We start from the raw sequence: 18,644 nt of genomic DNA, 5'->3' as shown, positions 1-18,644 counted from the left end.
ATATTTGGCTATTTCAGATTTACTTTCATCAGAACTCAGTTACCTCGCTGTGGCAGGCAGGGTTGCTCTGGGCTCGCGGTGGGGTTGGTGAAATGAGGCGCGGCTCCCGCCCGGACTGCCCCCTGCGCACCCAACCTTCCACAGCGCCGGGCTCTGACCCGAGTCCCTTGAGGACAGGCCTCTAGTAACCAATGGGATTAAGTAAATATTTATTGGACACAGGTGCTGGGTGAGAACTGTGGTCGGGTCAGTGGAATGCATTCCTCCTTTCAGAGATATTTACATTTTAAAAGGAAGACACAAAATACAAAGAAATTGGTTGAAGTGCTTCCGGAAGTAGAGCAGTTCTGGGGGTGTGTGAGATAATTTTAGGCAGGGAAAGGCTGGGCTAGAACCTCTCAAATCCAGAGTGCAGCTGCCTGCTCTGCTTTACACACAGACAGCTGAAGACAGGGGCGTTAGCACAGTTGATGGTTTGGGTGAAAACCTTATCATCTAAACACTCCCACCTCCAACTCTAATTTGAACTGGAGAGACAGAAATTGCTGTAGAAAAGATGAATGTGAGGTGGAAGTAGAAAATGTCTAGCTTTATCAAGGTGCTTTTGTTTTGTTTTTGTTCTTGCTTTGAGCTCAGTGGAATGGGTTGGTGCTCAGATGCTGGAACCTCTCTCCCTGGGTCCTGGACATAGGCAGGAGAAAGCCTCCCATCTGAGCCAAACTCTGGAAATCCTGCCAGAGGGGCGGTGATGGAGGTGGTGACTTTCTCAGGTCCTCGGGGCAGAGGTCTGTGGCTGGGGTAAGGAGAAAGACGGGCAGTGTTTCCATCAGTCCGCAAGCATCACCTGAGTACCCGCTGGCTGTGGGCGGCAGAGTAGCGGAAACAATATGGAAAGGAGATGGAGTCCCGTCCGCTGGAAGTCCTAACTGTGGGGACTGAGATATTTCAGTGGAGATGACTGCAGAGTGAGGGAGCTGGGTGCCTCTGAGTCAGTGCCATTAGGCTAGCCACGGGAAAGGCTCGTCAGCATTTAGACAAACAGACCTCCTGTGATTATCTCAGCTTTACTGGAGAGGACCCTGAGGAAAAACTAATAGTGCCTTGTTTATAAAGCTCTTTCCTTTTCAAAGCATTTTGTCATTGCTCTTGTCATTTTGTTCTCATTTTGTTCTCCACGATACCCTTGTGATTCAAGCCAAAGCAGGATTATCCTCCACATGGCCCAGTTGGTGTGGGTGAAGCACTGAGGGTGAAATAACCCTTTGGGCTCCACTGCTGGGCCAGGCCTGTGTCTCCAAGGACTCCGGTTCCTCTGCTCCAGGCCCTTCACCCTGGTTTCTCAGAGAGCTACATCTGCCCAGCTCCCCCTCAAGGAGGGTTAACAAGGGCTCCCATACTCTAATAATGCATGTATGGTCTGTTCCCGGCAACACAGAGCAAGTTCTCCTCCAGACTCTGCCCTGGCCACGGCATGAACAGACACCCACGGTTAGTGAACTCAGGGCGAGACCTGTGTCTGGTCTTGTTTGTATTCTGGCATCTGGCACAGAGGAGGCCTAAACAAATGTTGGCCTTGAATTCATTTGAGCCGTGTCTCCCCTGGGCTCTGAGCTGCCAGGGCCTGATGGCTGGGGAACGTGTGCTGGGTGAGGCTCTGGAGAGACAGGTTGAGCTGCCAGCAGGACTTGCTTAAACCCCCGAAGTCAGAATAGCACCGTCCAGTTGACAGATAGCCTGTCTCAGCTGATGCACTTCTCACTGCCTCCCAGAGAGCAGGGAGAGACGGGTGCTGTTCCTTCCACTTTACCTGGCTGCAAGCCGGACCTCAGAAGTGACTTGAAAGATCTCACAGCACGTAGGGACCGGCCAGGACTCCAGCCCAAGTCTTCAGACTCCAATCCGTGTGCTCTTCTCACAGTTTTTTAGCTAGAGGAAGCCAGGATTCTGGGCACGAGGGCGAGGGAACCAGAAAGGCATGCATCAAAGGCTGCCTGACGCCTCTGTCACTGATCTGGGGTCTTTAATAAGAGCTAACAGACCAGGGGAAGGGGATCAGTGGTCGACTCTGCCTCTGAACAGCTTTTCCTGTCCAGGTGGTGGCTTTTTCTGACGTTCCTCTGGGGCAGGAGCTATCACCCCAGCAGAGTGTAGTAGGTGGGTGGGTGTGTGTGTGTGTGTGTGTGTGTGTGTGTGTGTGTGTGTGTGTGTGTCAGGGTTAGAGGGGAGCAAGCTGCAGGGCAGAAGTCATCCCCAGGGCTGCTGCGGCCACGGTCGAGCCCCAGTGAGTTTGTTGTTTTGCCCAGAGCAAAGCTTTTTGGAGGGTCACACAGCGGTTTTTTCCCCTAGAGTCCCCGGCAGGCCCTGTCTTGTGAGGAAGTGGGCTGGAGGGCCAGGGGAAATAAAAGTGAAAATACTCAGTGGTCCTCATAGAAAAATTCACAGTCCATTTGCAGTGACAGTGATGAGCGCTTTCTGCATCTTGTTACCTGGAGGCAAGCGGTGGTACAGGCTTAGACAGCGCTGTAGCAAGAGCAGTGTGCACCCAAGTGTCCGTGCAGGTTCTGTGGCACTGGGGTTACTGATGGAGCCCATTGAGCGCCCCCCCGGGCGTGGGGAGATAGGTGCTTGTGGGAGGGGGTACCCATCTCACTTCCAGCAGATCTTCATGCCTCGTTTCTTGACGCACACTCCATCAGATTCCCTCCTTGCCAGTTCAGAACATCCCTGGAATTTCCCCTATAGCTTTTTTTTCTCTCAAGGAAAAGGTGCTCTCCTGACCAACGGGAGGACACCTTCTCCACCTACACCCCTGATGCAGCTCTCTCCTCCCTCGGAGATGGAGATGGAGACGATTCCCTTCATAACTCCCTGGCCACTGACTCCTTCCCCTCCACCACATGCTCAGTCTCTTCAACAAGAAGACCCCACGTTTCCTCTCCCTTTCACTGACCAGCTCCTAGAAAGAGCAGCCAGCACTGGCCCTTGCACTCGGTGCTCTCTTCCTCGCTCGGCACCGTGCACCTGCCCTGCTGCTTACATGGCCCTTTGCAGGCTTCCAGGGCTTGGTAATCCTCGGTCGCCAGCCTGCTCTGCAGCTGTTGCTCAGCTCCTTGGAGGGGGCCACACCGTCCCTACTGACGTTTCCTTCCTTGACCTCGAGCTTCTCGTCCTCCTTCTGCCCTGTAAGTGCCAGAATGGGGCCAACACTGTGTCCTCGGGCTGGCTTGCTATTCCTACGCTCCTCTCCCTGGAACCCTCCTGCGCACCCGAGGTTAACCAGCGCTCTTAAGGAAAGGCTGATCAAGTCTCCACCTCTCACCCAGCTCTCTTCTTGGCCAGTTTGATTTGTGATACACAAAATCCTCACCGTGATGTTTCAGGGGCCCCTTAGATACTCGTCCCAAGCCGCCTCTTCCTCCACGTTCTCCCTAACCCTTGCAGAGATCATTGCTGTCCCTTAGCCACCTCTGTCCTGTCTCTCCCCAGCCGGTCCCGATCTACTGTCTATTCCCAGGGCTGCTACCTGAGTTCCCGTCCGCCCCCCACTTTTTCCTGTACTACCTGAACTGTCCATTCGCTCGCTTTCCTTCCCTTCTGTTTTCTTTTCCACACTGTTGCAGAGGGGACTCCTTAATGCATAGTCTAATCAAGACCTACTGCTTCCACTAATGGTGTACTGGGAATAGTATGGATTTCAGAATCTGGCAAGCTTGGCTTCAAATCTGGATTTATGGCTTGCTGGTTGTAGTTGTATGATTTGGGCAAGTCGCCCAACTTCCATGAGCTTCTGTATTCCCACCAGTAAACAGAGATAGTAATGTCACCCACTTGGGGTTGCTGGAAGGATTAAATAAGGCAAAATATACACAGAGCCTAGTGTCTGGCGGGTTCAATAAAGCTGGTTTTCTTCTTCCGGATGTTTGACAGCATAGGGAGTTGTGGGGTCTCTGGGGAGGTGGAAAATATGTGTCTAGCCTAAAGGCATTCAAATTTAAATTAAAAACAGACAAGCTCAAGAACTGCCGCATACCAGGGTAGACCATCATTTAAACTAGCCTATTGCTGTCGCTTTGCAATCTCTAGACCAGGCCAACCTCAGGGGCCAGAGTTGGTGAACTGGGATGGGGCAGGGCATGGTGGGGATAAGTTGGGCCGAGCCCTTGGCAGAGGGCAGAGAAGGGGGCTGGCAGCATCAGACAAAGGAGGCCCAGCCCCAGGGGGTGGGTTTCAGGGGCAGGTTTCCAGTCGTTTAGAAGGACTTGTGGGCAGAGCAGTGCAGCCTTGGAGGAATCATAGTGCTGGGCAGGGAGGCAACACAGGGACCCCACAGAAGAAATAAAATGGATTTAGGAAGCAAAATACAGACACTGGCTTGGTCACCAGGAGCAGAGCCATTACTTCAGTGGGATCCAGCTGTGAAGTCAGAGCAGAATGAGGAGTGAGGTTGACTTGGGGCAAAGCTGCCAGCCAGAGCCCTCTCTGTGCTCCCTTCCTAAGGGGGATGGCTTGGAACAGCCAGGCTATGTTCTGAGCCTCCGTTAGAGGAGTCCTTGATGCCGGAGGATGGAGGCAGGGGGTGGGGTTAAGCTGAGCAGGTCACAGAAGTCCCTCATCTGCCTTCAGGATGTTGGAATTCTGAGGAAGAGGCGGGGCAGATATCTGTGGTACAACCTAGGAAAATTTCCCATGCTTCCCTGGGTTCAAGGCAAACTAATGTACTATGAAGTGAAGGCTTGAGTGTTAAGTAGATGCAGAATAAATAAAAGAAGTGATTAAGCAACTGGGTGGGATCATTCCAGGAAGCCCTCCTGAGGAGTGAGGAAGGTGGGCAGCCGGGGGGGAGAGGAGGGAATGCTGAACCATGCGCAGAGGCATTTCTAAGCGATAAAGGAAGGAATGAACAGTTGTTCTTCATGTATGGGAAGTAGATTATTCTAGAGCAGATTGACGTTGGGGTGGTTTATATGAAAAAAAACTAATAATTTGGGATGTTGCTTGAACCTCTCCATAGCACTCCCATAGACTTCCTCAAAAATGCCCGGTGCCATGTATTTGCTTTGGACGGGCAGACACTAAATTCTTTCAATCTTTCCGTGATGCTAACAATTCCATATATATGACTTCAGTGGTTCACTGACACTAGGTCTTTCTAACAAGTGTGACTTCTGTAACCCCTGTCTCTTCCACCTCATAACTGTAATGCTGAATTTTCTCAGTGTCAGCTCTTTTTAGGCCATGTTGAAGAGCGGCAGGGCCTTCTACACCTGACTTATCTATTCCTAACTTTCTTCACATCGTTTCTCCTTCCTGGAATGCCTCCTGTTTTAATCTACTAATCCATGCCCCTCTCACTCTTTTCAAAGAAAACTCAAAATTTGTTTCTCGTTAGGAAGGCTGGTCTCCAAGAACATGCCCAGGTTCAGTGATTTGCTAGGAGGACTCACGGGATTCAGCATATAGTCATAGAGCTAAGATTTATCACGGTGAAAGGATACAAAGCAAAATCAGCAAAGGGATAAGGCACATGGGACAAAGTCCAGAGGAAACCAGGCACCAGCTTCCAAGTGTCCTCCCCCAGTGAATTCACATAGGACGTGCTTAACTCGTCCAGCACTGAACTGTGACGACACGTGTGAAATGTTGTCTATCGGGGAAGCTCATTAGAGACTCAGTGCCGAGTATCTTTATTGAGGACTGCTCATGTAGACACCCTCTGCCTAGCATACACCAAAATCTCAGACTTCCAGAAAAAAACAAAACAAAATGAAACAGATGTTCAGCCTAAATCACATTGTTTGCACAGTTCAGGCACAATGAGCAACTCAGGGTGGTGAGAGCCCACCCCAAATCCACCTTCCCAGACATCAGCCAAGACCCATCCTTGTAAGCAGACCTTTCTAGGGGTAGCAGATGCAGGCCTGCTATGTTAACCCTTTTCTGCACAGCTTCCCTGCATAATCCCACCTCAGTGCCTAACTATAGTTATGCTATAGAGAGAACCACCCTAGATAAGGGACCAGAAGACCTGGGTTCCAGCCCAACATGGCCACCTACTGCCGGGTGACACTTTGGATCCCTCAAACTCTATTTTCCTCATTTGGAAAAGGAGAGTTGTAATTCTTGTTTGTAGAGTTCAAGGGTGACTGTGAGGATCAAGTGAGATGGCATAGTGGGCATCCGTCCCCCTTGGTGGATCACCTACTGTGTCTAGGGCCATGAGTGAGCATGGGGAGTACGGAGGGAAGCGTGGTGAAGTGGCTTTGATAGGAGACAAGCCCGAGGTTGAATCCCAACCAAGCGATTGCCAGCTATGTCCCCTTGAACACGTTCTTCAATCTCCCTCAGCTTCAGGACCCGATCTGTAAAATATGAACATGAGTAATGAAACTAGTACCCATCCCTCACTGGGTTGCTGTGCAGAGTAAGTGGAACAACCCGTAGAAAGCATCTAGCCACAGTATCTAGCACACTGTAGGCACCCAAAGTGGCAGCTATTCATTTACTCAGATATTTGAGTGGCGGCTCTGTGCCAGCACCTTGAAAAAGACACAGTCCCAGCCCAGCTTTCTATTTGCTCATGCAGACTAATCCTGGACAGATAATTACATTAAAAATGAATGTAATCATACGTGCTATGAAGGAGAAGTACAGAGTGATAATAGGGTGTGTACTGAGGAAGAAGGGGCTGAGCTGGCTGAGGAGGCCTGTGAAAGCTTAGCTGAATAGTGATGCTTAAGCTGGGCTTGGACGAGTTTAGTTTCGTGAGAAGTGGGGGGAGGGAGGAGAGGATGTTTCCAGCAGAGACAGCAGCTTGAGCAAAGGGAGACCAGCCTTAGGGCGAAGGCTGGAAGGAAGGAAGGCTCTCCTCTCCTGTGAGGAATGGCAAAAAGGCCAGAGAGGCTGGAGAATAAGGGGTGGGGAGGGAGATAACCTGGAGAAGTGGGTGGGACCATGGTAGCTCAGTTAAGGGTTTGGAACTGTGAGAGTAATGGGAGGCTGTGGAAAATCTGTGTGAGTGAGAACACCTTGGCTTTTTCAGAGGCTAATCAGGCTGCTGTGTAAGGGATGCATTGGGGGAGTGAGTGGGTGAGGGGAGACCAGCCACAGGAGGGGACGTGAGGGGAGACCAGCCACAGGAGGGGAGGCGAGGGGAGACCAGCCACAGGAGGGGAGGCGAGGGGAGACCAGCCACAGGAGGGGAGGCGAGGGGAGACCAGCCACAGGAGGGGAGGCGAGGGGAGACCAGCCACAGGAGGGGAGGCGAGGGGAGACCAGCCACAGGAGGGGAGGTGAGGGGAGACCAGCCACAGGAGGGGAGGCGAGGGGAGACCAGCCACAGGAGGGGAGGCGAGGGGAGACCAGCCACAGGAGGGGAGGCGAGGGGAGACCAGCCACAGGAGGGGAGGTGAGGGGAGACCAGCCACAGGAAGGGAGGCGAGGGGAGACCAGCCACAAGAGGGGAGGGGCGGGGAGACCAGCCACAGGAGGGGACGTGAGGGGAGACCAGCCACAGGAGGGGACGTGAGGGGAGACCAGCCACAGGAGGGGACGTGAGGGGAGGCCAGCCACAGTAGGGGACGTGAGGGGAGACCAGCCACAGGACGGGACGTGAGGGGAGGCCAGCCACAGGAGGGGAGGGGAGGGGAGGCCAGCCACAGGAGGGGAGGTGAGGGGAGGCCAGCCACAGGAGGGGAGGGGAGGGGAGACCAGCCACAGGAGGGGAGGTGAGGGGAGACCAGCCACAGGAGGGGAGGTGAGGGGAGGCCAGCCACAGGAGGGGAGGTGAGGGGAGGCCAGCCACAGGAGGGGAGGTGAGGGGAGGCCAGCCACAGGAGGGGAGGTGAGGGGAGGCCAGCCACAGGAGGGGAGGTGAGGGGAGGCCAGCCACAGGAGGGGAGGTGAGGGGAGGCCAGCCACAGGAGGGGAGGGGAGGGGAGGCCAGCTATAGGAGGGGAGACGAGTAATAGGAGGCTGGTGCAGAGGCCCAGGGGAGGGGGGGTGTGGCCTGAATCGGGGGTTGGTTGTGAGGGAGGAGAGAGGGTACTACCAGCAATGATACCAGTTGTCTGGTGGCAACAGCAAGATAAAAAGTGGCCCTTCACCGAGAGGGAGCATTGGAGAGAGGGAAAGTTGGTTCCGTTTTGGGTGTGGTGGCTTTGGAGTGCCTGTGAGACATTGAAAAGGAAACACTAGGAAGGCAGTAACATGTGTGGGTCTAGACGCAGTGGAGAGAGACCTTGGGGGTCGTTAGTTCGTACATGGTCTTTGATGCCAGGACAGTGTGGTTTCAGGGAAGCTAAAGGGGAAAAAATATTTTAAAGTGTGTGTTTGGGTTCGGGATGGGGGTCGGGGTCTCTAACATCAGATGTTGCTGGGAAGGCACTTAAGATGAAGATGGAGAATTGACCATTGGCTTAAGTGACCCAGGAGCCCCTGGGTCCGGGGTGAGAGCAGTTTGGGGGGCTTGGTGGGGTGTGAGCCAGGCCGGAGTGGGCTAAGCGTTGGATTGAAGAGAGGCCGGTGGAGATAGTCACTCCGCTGTGTGAGGGGGAGGATGAGTCAGGAGGTTTGGCTGTGAGAGGAAGCAGAGCTCGAACTTCAGAGAAATATGAGAGCGAGAATTTGGGGGATTGCTTGCATCTCAGGAGAGATTCGTGATTGTGTGAGTGCTGATGGAAGGAGCCAGCTGAAAGGGGGAGGCTGACGGATAAGCAGCCTCTTCCCGTCAGAAAACCCCTGAGGAGGCAGGAGGCTGGGACAGGTGGAGAGCTTGGCCTGGTGCAGAGGCCACCTCTGCGGGGGCCCCGGGGGGGGGCGGAAGAAGGGCAGAGCGGGGGCCCCCTGTGCAGGGGGCCGGATATGCAGTCCTGGTGGCAGGAAGTGGAGGTATCTCTGGTCTGAAAACTTCTATTTTCTGTGCAATAGGAAGTGAGGTTTCCCGGGGAGACGGGGAGTGTGGTCAAGGTCTGTGCAGAAGAGAAAGGTGTGAAACAGATGTTGAAAACAAGAGAGTGAGCTGAAAGGGAAACTGGCCCAGAACTCTGTTACCTGATGAAGTCTCTGGAAAAGGAATCCAGCAAATGTGATTTTAGATCTCTAGCACCTTGTGAGGCACCTCGCTGAGGGCCCCGTACCTGTTTTTTGAATAAAAAGTCCTTCTCAAGACTGAGGGGCTCAAGATCTTTATTTTCTTTCTAATCAGACAAATACTTTGTGCTGCTCTGTCCCTTTGGTCTTTCCCCACGCCTCGCCATGTTGATATTGTCTAGGATTTTAGTTCTATGATAATTGTAGATTTAGTTCTATGATATTCTTTTTTATTGTCCTTAGTCCTTTAGACAATTGTTTAATGATTTTCATTTTCCATCTCTCTTATCACATCTTCTTAGATTGAATTATTTGAACACTTCTTCCATGATTGTTTTCTAAGTAAAAGTTTTTGTGGCAAAAGAAGAAAAAAGTCCTTCTCAGCATTTTCCCTCTTTCGCAGGCACCTGGCTGCCCACTGGGACACCTCACCCAGGGGCTAGTTCACATTGGTGGCAGTAAGGAGCACTGTTCAGGCTCCATTCTTCCAGCCCCGGATAGCTAGACCCTCCCCGTCCTTACACTGACTACCCCCCTCCCCCCCAAGTCAGCCATCATTAGCCAGCTTTGCCTTCTCTAGCTGTGACCGGTAGAATTTCAGGACTCCGAATCGGTTGAGATGAAGTGTTAGGCCCTGGGAAGCACGCTCCCTGGGAGAGAGCCTGTCCTGCTTTCTGCAGAAACTGTAGGGCTGCTGTTCAGTCTTCCCACGAGTACTTACTGCGTGCCTATCATATGCCCTGTTCTAAGTACTGCTCCCTCAGGAAACAGAAGAAACGTTCTTGCCCTCATGAAGCTTATATTCTGGCAGGAAGATAGTAAAGAAGCAAGCATATACCAAGCTACATGGTGATAAGCGCTTTGGAGAAAAATGCAGCAGGTGATGACGGGGCTGCCGGGGATGTTGCTATTCCACGTGGGTTGGTGAAGCCCTCACTTGTGAGGTGACACCTGGGCAGGTACCGGAAGTGAGGAAGAAGCTATTCAGGTGTCAGGCAGAAGAGCATTCCAGGCAGGGGGGCAGCACGCAGAAAGCTCTTCTACTAGTCAAGAAGAAGCGAGGCTGGTGTCACTGGAGTGTGTGAACAGAGGAAAGCGCTGGGAAATGGGGACAGAGGATGGAGGCCAGATCACAGGACTCTGAGGACACTGGCTTTTACCCTGAGTGAGATGGGGCCCTTGGAGCAGAGGAGTGACATACCTGACTTCTGTTTTTAAAAGGATCACTCTGACTGCTGGGTTGTGAATAGACTGTAAAGGGACAGGGGCAGAGGAGGAGACCAGCTATGAGACGAGGGCTTTATCCAGTGGGGAGATGACGGTGGCTTAGACTGGGATGGTTATGCTGACAGTAGAGAGAAGTAGGTAGATATGCGTGGAGGAAGAGCCAGTAGGATTTGGTGTTGTGGGATGGAGAGTGAGAGGGGCCAAGGATGACTCCAGAATTCTTGGTCCAAGCACCAGGGTGATTGGCGGCACTGGTTTACTGAGGTGGGGGAAGGCGGTAGGAGGAGCAGGCTGGGTGGGGCTGGATGTCTTACGTTTGAGATGCTCAGTGAACAAACACGGAGCCACGGACTAGGCAGTCGGGATGACTCGAGTTCAGGATGGGGGTCCAGGCTGCAGATAGGAACCAGGGCATTGTCAGCCTTAGATGGCATCCAAGGCAGGAGCCGAGATGGGCTCACCAAGAGCACAAGTGTAGATGGAAGAGAGAAGAGGTCCAGCACCAGCCTAGGTGCCCGAGAGGTGGGGCAGTGAGCGGCCAGAAAGGAGAAAGTGACCCGGAAGCTGGCACGGTGGTCTAGCTCGGCACGTCTCACACTGTAACGGGCTGCAGAATTGAACCTGAGAACTTATTAAAAAAGCAGACTTCTAGCTACCACTGGGAGATCCTGATTCTGAAACGTTAATTAGGCCGCGCTAAACTATTGTAACAAATAGTACCCCAAAGCAGAAGTCTGTTTCTCTGGGGTAAGGTGTCCAAGCCAGCATTTTTATCATGTTCCAGGGCACATTCTTAGCAGAGCGTCCAGGGACCCAAGCACTCCGGAAACTGTTGCTGTGCTTTGTGCCTAGACATGCTCCCCACTGGACTGAAAACATCTTGGGAACAGGAACTTGGGGTCCTGTCCCACTGCACCCCTTCGCACAATAGAATGAGGTTCAGACCTCTACATGCAGCAGGCACTGGATAAATGCTGGCCAGGAGTGAAGAATGGACAAGCATGAGTATTAAGCACTTATTTTTGTGCCACTGTGTGCTGGTAATTTATGTAGATTAATACGTTTAATATTAACTGAGCCTTAGAGGCAGGTGCTATTATTGTCCTATTTTCCAGATGAAGAAAGGTGACACAGGTAAGTGAATGACAGAAAAGATTGAACCCCAGTGGTGTGGTTCCAGAACTGGTCTCTAACCAGCAGGCTGTACTGCCTCTCATCAAGACCTCCCTTTTGGTACCAGTTGGGTTGCGGTGCCTTTTCTTCTGGCCATGACACAGAGTAAAGAGTACTGGATTTGTAGTCAGAAAGCCTAGATTCAAGTTCCTGCTCCATCACATGTTAGCTGTATAATTTGGGACATACGTACTTCACAACTTGGGGCCTCAAGTACTTCATCAGAAATATGACCACGATATTCCTATGGGGTTAGTGTGAGGACTGGGTGTGATGCTGTATGTGAAAGTACAAATCGCAAAGCACTGGTACGTATATTATTAACTTGAAAAAACCAAACTGTAGAACCCCTACAATTACCCAAAAGAGCTGCCAGAGGGGTGTAGATTGTAGGCAACCCAACAGGCCTTGCTTAACCAGACAGGTTCTCTGTACAATCCTTTATTTACTGATTTGGTTTTTCGTGAGATTTGGTTTGATAAGTTTCACTGTTCTTAAAAAAACTGTGAAACTTCTGGCTAGCTGATCCCTTAAGTCCTTCCACAGCTGACTGGCTCAGTTGTTGGGGGAAGCCACTCCTCAGCTTCTGTCTGCTTCTCTTGGGTCCCGTTCCTGGGCTCCCCACCTGCTTTCCCTCTTCTGTCGTCCTCATCAAGCCCATCAGTCCCAGTAGCCCGACATCAGCAGTTGAACTGAGGGGACTCTAGGCTGCCTGCCCATGTGTGGGCTGGCCCTCTGGGGTGTGCCTGGGGTAACGGACCTCGGGAAGCTTCTCCCCCCAGGACTAGGGTGAGAGGGTCGCCTTCGGTCCCGTGTGCTTCCTCCCCAGGCCTGGGCCAGAGCTGACCTCACCGCTGGTCAGGAGGGGATTGCCCATCTGCCTTTCCCAGGACATCGACTCATGCCCCAGCCACAGAGTCTCCCAGAGCTCTGGGGGCCGTTGGCAGTTGACAGTATGTCACACATCTGTGGTCAGCTTTGGAGATACGAACCTAACGCCATGGGAGGTGTGTGTGAGCCGTGTGGGAAGATGAGGCGCAGCTCCAATGATGTTGGCCTTTGGTAGCTAAAAGTCACCAAAAGGTCAAGCCAAGGTTTCGGGATCCTCCTTAGCGCGTCTGTTCTGTAGCCTGCCTAGGGTGGTCTCCGGCCTCTTCCCTTTCCTTAGAGCACCCTTAGGCCATGGAGGGTGGGGCCTGACTTAGTCCTTGCTTAAAAATAATTCTGAGTGCCAAGCTAAATCTGAACTGTTGTCCGTTGGCTGTGTATCCCAGCTCCCATGTCACTCGGCTTGCAGGGTCGCTGGAATGTCCATCACTTTCTGAGAGCCTGTCTGTGGGAGGAAAAGGCCCATCAGGAAGGGAGACGGGAGGGAGAACGGAGTCTGAGATGGTAGCCCCGTGCCTCGATGAAGCGGTGAGGGAGCCTTTCAAATGAGGGGGGTGGGAGCTGTGGCAAGAGAGCTGACCCAGCCTCAGGGGAGCCCTGTCGGGGGAGCCGCCTGGAGGTGTGGTCTGGGCCTCGGGAGAACCAAAAGGTACGTGTCCTCCCGGGGAGTTTTGAGAAGGAAGTGTCAAATGCCACGTAAAGGGCCAGAGGGCAACAGTTTAGGAGAGACTAATTGTCAAATCTGATGATGTGGTTACAGTTTAGATCATCAAATGAATATAACTGTGCTTTTCCAAACTACCTTTATGGGGCCTCACCTCCTACCCCAACACCCAGAAGATTTGGGCCTCCAGCTTGTTCAAGGGCAGAGTACAGGTGAACTTGGGAGATGTTTCATTCAGAAACTGGGGATGATGATAATAATAATGTGTACATCGTAGGGTTGCTGTCAGGATGAAAATGAGACAGTGCATATAAACTCGCTGGCTCTGAGCCTGGACGTCGCCTCAGTAAGTGTAATTGCGACCCATATCCAGTTCCAGCCCTTAGGTTCCATTCACATCTTTTCATATCACCCCCTTTCCGTCCGTCTGCCTCATTCTGATTTGTCCTAGGTTGTCTTCATGGCCCTCCTTCCAACGGCCCTTTTCCACTGAGGCCTTACATTCATCCCACATTTCCCTTCTTCTGTACCAAATGTTGATGGAGTGCTCTGTGCCCGGCCTCGGCTGGCTCTGAAGGTCTGAAGACTAATGAGGACAGCCCCACGCTCGGGCAGCTTGCTGAGCCGAACCCGGACAGCAGTGGGGACTGTCATGGGCGTGGAGCTGAGGCGGAGGGTCACAGCTTTGACTTGAGTCACAGCTTCTTATAGAGGAAGCTCTTGCGTGGGAAGATCAGCAGTCTTTATTATTTCCCTCCTGCTCTAACTTCTGAGAGCAAATCTCGGAGGTCTTCTGCAGCATCACCTGGAGCCAGGCGGACTCTGGATGGTTCTAAGCAGGAGAGAGAGTTCCCTTCAAGGCTTCCCTGAGCGAGACTGACGTTACAGCAGCAGCGGCCACAGAGTCAGGAGGGCCTCAGGAATGCCCTTCAGCCCCTGACCCTCCCTTCTCTCCACCAGCAGTGCTTTGCTGCACTCCCGGGAAAATGAGGAACCAGAGGTCTCCTGACAACTTGGCGAGAAATCACACTTCTCTTCAAAGGAATTAAAACCATACCCACATCATTCTCCATCCCGTGTCCAAGAAAACCCTCTTCTGCAAAAGTGTAAGGAAAAGAAAAGACACCCTCCTTCTGCCTCTGAGACACCAAAGCCAGCCATCGTGTGGATGGGACAGTTGGGTTTGGGGGGCTGTTGTCACATCTGGCTGTGGTGGGATCACCTGCTTCCTGCATGGTCTCCCCGTCACGTTAGACCTGATGGAAAGTGACCTCGTTACACCTGCATTTCTCCAAGGCCCTTCCTCTTTGTCTAACCTGCATGGTTAAAGGTTGATGAAAATAAAAGCAACCTGTCCTGGAGGTCACACAGTGGTTGTGTTGTTGTGTTAGGCTGTGGGAACAGCAGAGAGGAAGAGAAGGTTGAGCGGGAGCAGAGGCCAGCAGTCGTCTTGAGGGGTTTCACCTTCAGGAGCTTTCTGGGCCATTGCAGACAGAGGCTTTGGCAACAACTTGGGGTGCATCTCCGTTCTCTGTGCCAGTGGAGGCAACGTGCTAGATAAAGGGCTTTTCTTTTTCTTCTTCCTCTTTTACTGCCTCCTCCTCCTCCTCTTCTTCTTCTTCTTCTTTTTTTTTGTTGTTGTTGTTTTGTTTTTCATTTTTCTGGTAGTAACCATTCTTCCTGGAAGAGCAGCATCTCAGAATTCAAGGAACAGATGTGACTTTGAGAAAGGGAACCGCCTGTCCTTCAACAGGTGGGCATCTGGCCATACAAGCCAAGACTGTTCTCTATTAGATCACTGCCCAGGGCACAGGTTCGGGCATCTCCCTGAGTCACCGCATCTTGGGATTTCACATTTTAACTTTTCCTCATCACTAACCACCATCTCCCCTCCTTTAACTTAAGCCCAGGACCTGTCACTGGGTCTCGGGTGGGTTTGGGGAATAACATATTTGCACCTGTCCCCTGTTGCCAAATGTGAGCCTCGGGGAGTCGGCTTCTTAAGGTCCTGGCGAGGCCTGAACAGAACTGAGAAATGGGCTGTTTGCCTTCTGGCAGCCCACCCTATAACTGGCAGCTTCATGGGCTGGTGTGTTGTTACCCATCTGTTGCCCTTGGCTCAAGGACCACCCTGGGGCACCTGGCCAGCCTTTGTGCCCCCATCTTATCACCCGGGCCCTGGAAGTCTCACCTCCCAAAGGAAGCAATCTCTCTTGACCGTCAGTACCCTTTCTTACAAAGGGGCCTCGGGAAGGGCTGCAGGCCCCTCCCACAGTCCTCAGACTCCCCCATCCAGGCACCAAGGTACATTTAACAACACCCCCTGGACCCTAAGAACTGCTGTCAAATCCAGTCATTAGCAGTAGGGATCTCAGACCTAGTAGTGGGTGGAAGGTCACACAGGCTGAATGGGAGTTACTTTGGGGTAAGCAGCACTGATTAAATCCCAAATAGGGAGAAACACGAGACTGTGCTGTAGCAGTGGGTGTGATGGGGAAGGACCAGACAGCAGACCCCAGTACTAGCTTCCAGGAGTTCATGTGCTGCTGTCTCTCTGGGATGCCTTATCTCTCTAGACCTTACGTTCCTGACATAGATCTAAACCTGTTATGTCAAATGTCATCACTAAAATGACAACCAAATTACTTGCAAAGTAAAAAAAAAAAAAAAATTAGCGCCTTGGGCAGTGTTAAAACAATTATTGATACCACAAAGAAAACGTGGCCATTCCTCAGAATCATATAATTTATTCTGGAAGAGATGTTAGATGTCAGCTGGTCTGAGTCACCCCCATTCCTCTAAGACTGTCCCTAAGGCACCCCAGCCTGGATATGTCTCCTCCCGGCATCCTGCACTTTCTTCTCTCCTTCATCCTCTCCCATTGGTGCCATCATTTACTCAGCCCTCCAACCTGGATATGTCTCCTCCCGGCATCCTGCACTTTCTTCTCTCCTTCTTCCTGTCCCATTGGTGCCATCATTTACTCAGCCCTCCAAACTGGATATGTCTCCTCCCGGCATCCTGCACTTTCTTCTCTCCTTCATCCTCTCCCATTGGTGCCATCATTTACTCAGCCCTCCAAACTGGATATGTCTCCTCCCGGCATCCTGCACTTTCTTCTCTCCTTCATCCTCTCCCATTGGTGCCATCATTTACTCAGCCCTCCAAACTGGAACCTGGGAGTCATTCTCCATGTCCTCTCACTCGGCCCTTCTATCAAACCCATTTCTGAATCTATGCATTTTCTCTCAAGAATGCCTCACGAACATAGCTTCTCTTTGCCCCTGCCTTAGATCGGGCCGTCGTCATTCCTCCTTTGGTCTGTTTTAGTTGCTTCTTCCCCTCAACTCCCCACTTGGGCCTGTCCTTTATGTCTGTCATCCCTAAAGAGATGAAAACCATGGAGTGAAAACTGGACTTCCTGACCAGCCTACACTCAGGGCTCTTCACAATGTGCTCTTCCCCTCTTTCCACACACACATCTCACAGAGACCTTTCTAGGTGTTCCCAGCTGGGAATTTAGTTGCACAGGGGATGGCAAAACCAGGAAGCCAAACAGGACACTCGGAGTGAGGCAACTCCAAGATGACTCATAGCGGGAAGCTGCCCACCCTCTCTGCAGCGGAAGGTACGAAGAGAGGAGATGGTGTTTCCAGAGCTTGGGAGCCAGGGACCTGCCTGGTGGAGCTAGTCCACAGACAGAGGGGCCGTTGGTGGGGATTAAAGCCGTGGAGGAGCCCGGTCACTGTTGAGATGCTGCCTAACACTGAGGGATGAAGGAGAAATGGTCTACTGCTCCCTTCCTCCTACCCTGCAGCCTCCTGCCAGTGTCTCTCATTGGCTGAATGGAGCCAGAAGCCAGGGGACCCTGGAAACACAGTTTTGGGGGGCCAACCCCCTTGATGATGCAGACCAGGGCAGAGGCAGGGCAGAGGATGGATCTGAGAGCAAACAGGCGGATGACTGGCGTGTTCCCCTAATTCCACTTCAGCTACAGTTGATCATTAACTGTTCCTGAACTTTGTGATACCCTCTGGGAAATTGTTTTATCTCCTTCATTTAGAAAATGCTTCCTCCTTCTTCAAGACCAGTGGAGATGTTTTCTCCTCTCTGGAATCAGCACAGACACCTCAGAAAGCATTAGCTACCCCTCATCTGGGCTCCAGCAGCTTGTTTAAATCTCTCTTGGGGGGACTAGCCAGGAGGGTATTGCCATATATTATTCCTGGGTCTGATTTCCTCTGCTCTGCTTGGAGACCCTCAAGGGCAGATGTGTTGTCACAGGTCTCCGCATTCTCAGGACCCAACCCAGGACAAGTACATGCTGAGTGTGTGCAGGGATATACAAACAAGGGATCTGTGGGAGTGTCTTCCCACGGGGTCACAGCTGGTGGGCAGAGCAGGAGTTGAGCCCAGGTCTCTGGCCCTGTACCCTTTTCACTCTGGGATTTGATCTTGAACTTTCAAGAATCAGAACTTGAAAACCCTGAAGACAGTTCCTGGGCTTATGTGCTATGAGGTGAAATATAATACATAAAAGCATTCCTGAGTTTTCCAAACCTTCATTAATCTATACAAGATGCTGGGAGACTGTGGAAGTAGTGTGGACAGACAGACAAGGACCTTCCTTCTTTTTGGGTTAAACCCGAGACTGAATTCTGCTAGACGTGTGTCCTTTTTATTGTAAGGAAAAGCCAAACGCATGCTGCTTCAGAATGTTAGATTATGTATTATGTGTTCCCCAAAAATGAGTCAGAAGAAATATCTAAGTAAAGGGGAACAGTGGGGTCAGGTTGAGGGCCTAGATATACCAGATATTAAAGTACATGACAAAGCTTCTCAAAAAAAGGAAGAAAGGAGGAAAGGAAGGAAGGAAGGAGGGAAGGGAGGAAGGGAGGGAGGGAGGGAGGGAATATTTTAAATCGTGACATCCTAGCCTTTCTTTGGAATTTCTAGAAAATTCTCAGGGAAAAGATGCATCAACTTACGAAGCTTAAAAATGGCATTTAAAAGAAACTCAATAAGAGTTCTTAGGTAGCAGATGGGATATGATCTTCTCTTGTCTTTCTTGGTTTGAGTTAATAACTCTTCAGCAAGAGGACCATTATGATTCCATCAATGGCAGGAATAGACACAGTTTACTGCAGTAAGGAGATATATACGCTCTAATAGTAATTTTGATGATTTTTTTTTCTTATTTATAAGAACCGAAATCTTTTGCTGTTCCTGTTACATAAGCTATTAAGCCCAGAGGGGAAAGATTTTAATAAAATGGAGCTCTTATTTCCACTAAATAGCAGCCTGGGAATGACAGAGTACCAGCTGGAAATGTTGAATTGGTTAGAGAAATATATTTGTTAGACAAAGAAACGTCAGCCTTTATAGTTGTATTATTGGGGCTCTCTAATGTCAGCCAGCACAGTGCATTGATTCCATTTTTGGAGCTGAGTCACAGGCCTGAAGGAGCTTCAGAAGATGGAGACAGACCCTGCCCTGGGAAACTTCCCTGCTCGGTTTCTGTATAAGAACATCGCCCTGAAACATCTCAAGTCCATATTGTAGAGCAAAGCCCAAGTGCTTATTTTTTTGTATCTAGTGAGATTAA

The 18,644-nt window shown here is 51.4% G+C and overlaps 1 protein-coding gene across 4 annotated transcripts in view; it reads left to right on the top strand.

The window, feature by feature from the left end:
* The window catches only part of TRAF5 (TNF receptor associated factor 5), a 46,535-nt gene that overhangs the window by 1,021 nt on the left and 26,870 nt on the right, over positions 1-18,644 (top strand). The window contains exon 2 of one of the 4 annotated variants that reach the window (XM_036822908.1): positions 14,003-14,145. The exons of 2 other annotated variants lie outside the window; for them this stretch is intronic. The gene's annotated coding sequence lies outside the window, so the exon portion shown is untranslated. Of the gene's footprint in view, positions 1-13,999; positions 14,146-18,644 lie in introns of all 4 variants that reach the window. One more of the 4 variants, XM_036822918.1, reaches the window with a different exon arrangement.

This window comes from Balaenoptera musculus, chromosome 1 (genome assembly GCF_009873245.2).
Source record: "Balaenoptera musculus isolate JJ_BM4_2016_0621 chromosome 1, mBalMus1.pri.v3, whole genome shotgun sequence".
Lineage (NCBI taxonomy): Eukaryota > Metazoa > Chordata > Mammalia > Artiodactyla > Balaenopteridae > Balaenoptera > Balaenoptera musculus.
Note: the sequence above shows the minus strand (reverse complement) of the source record. Positions and strands in the feature narration are given on the sequence as shown.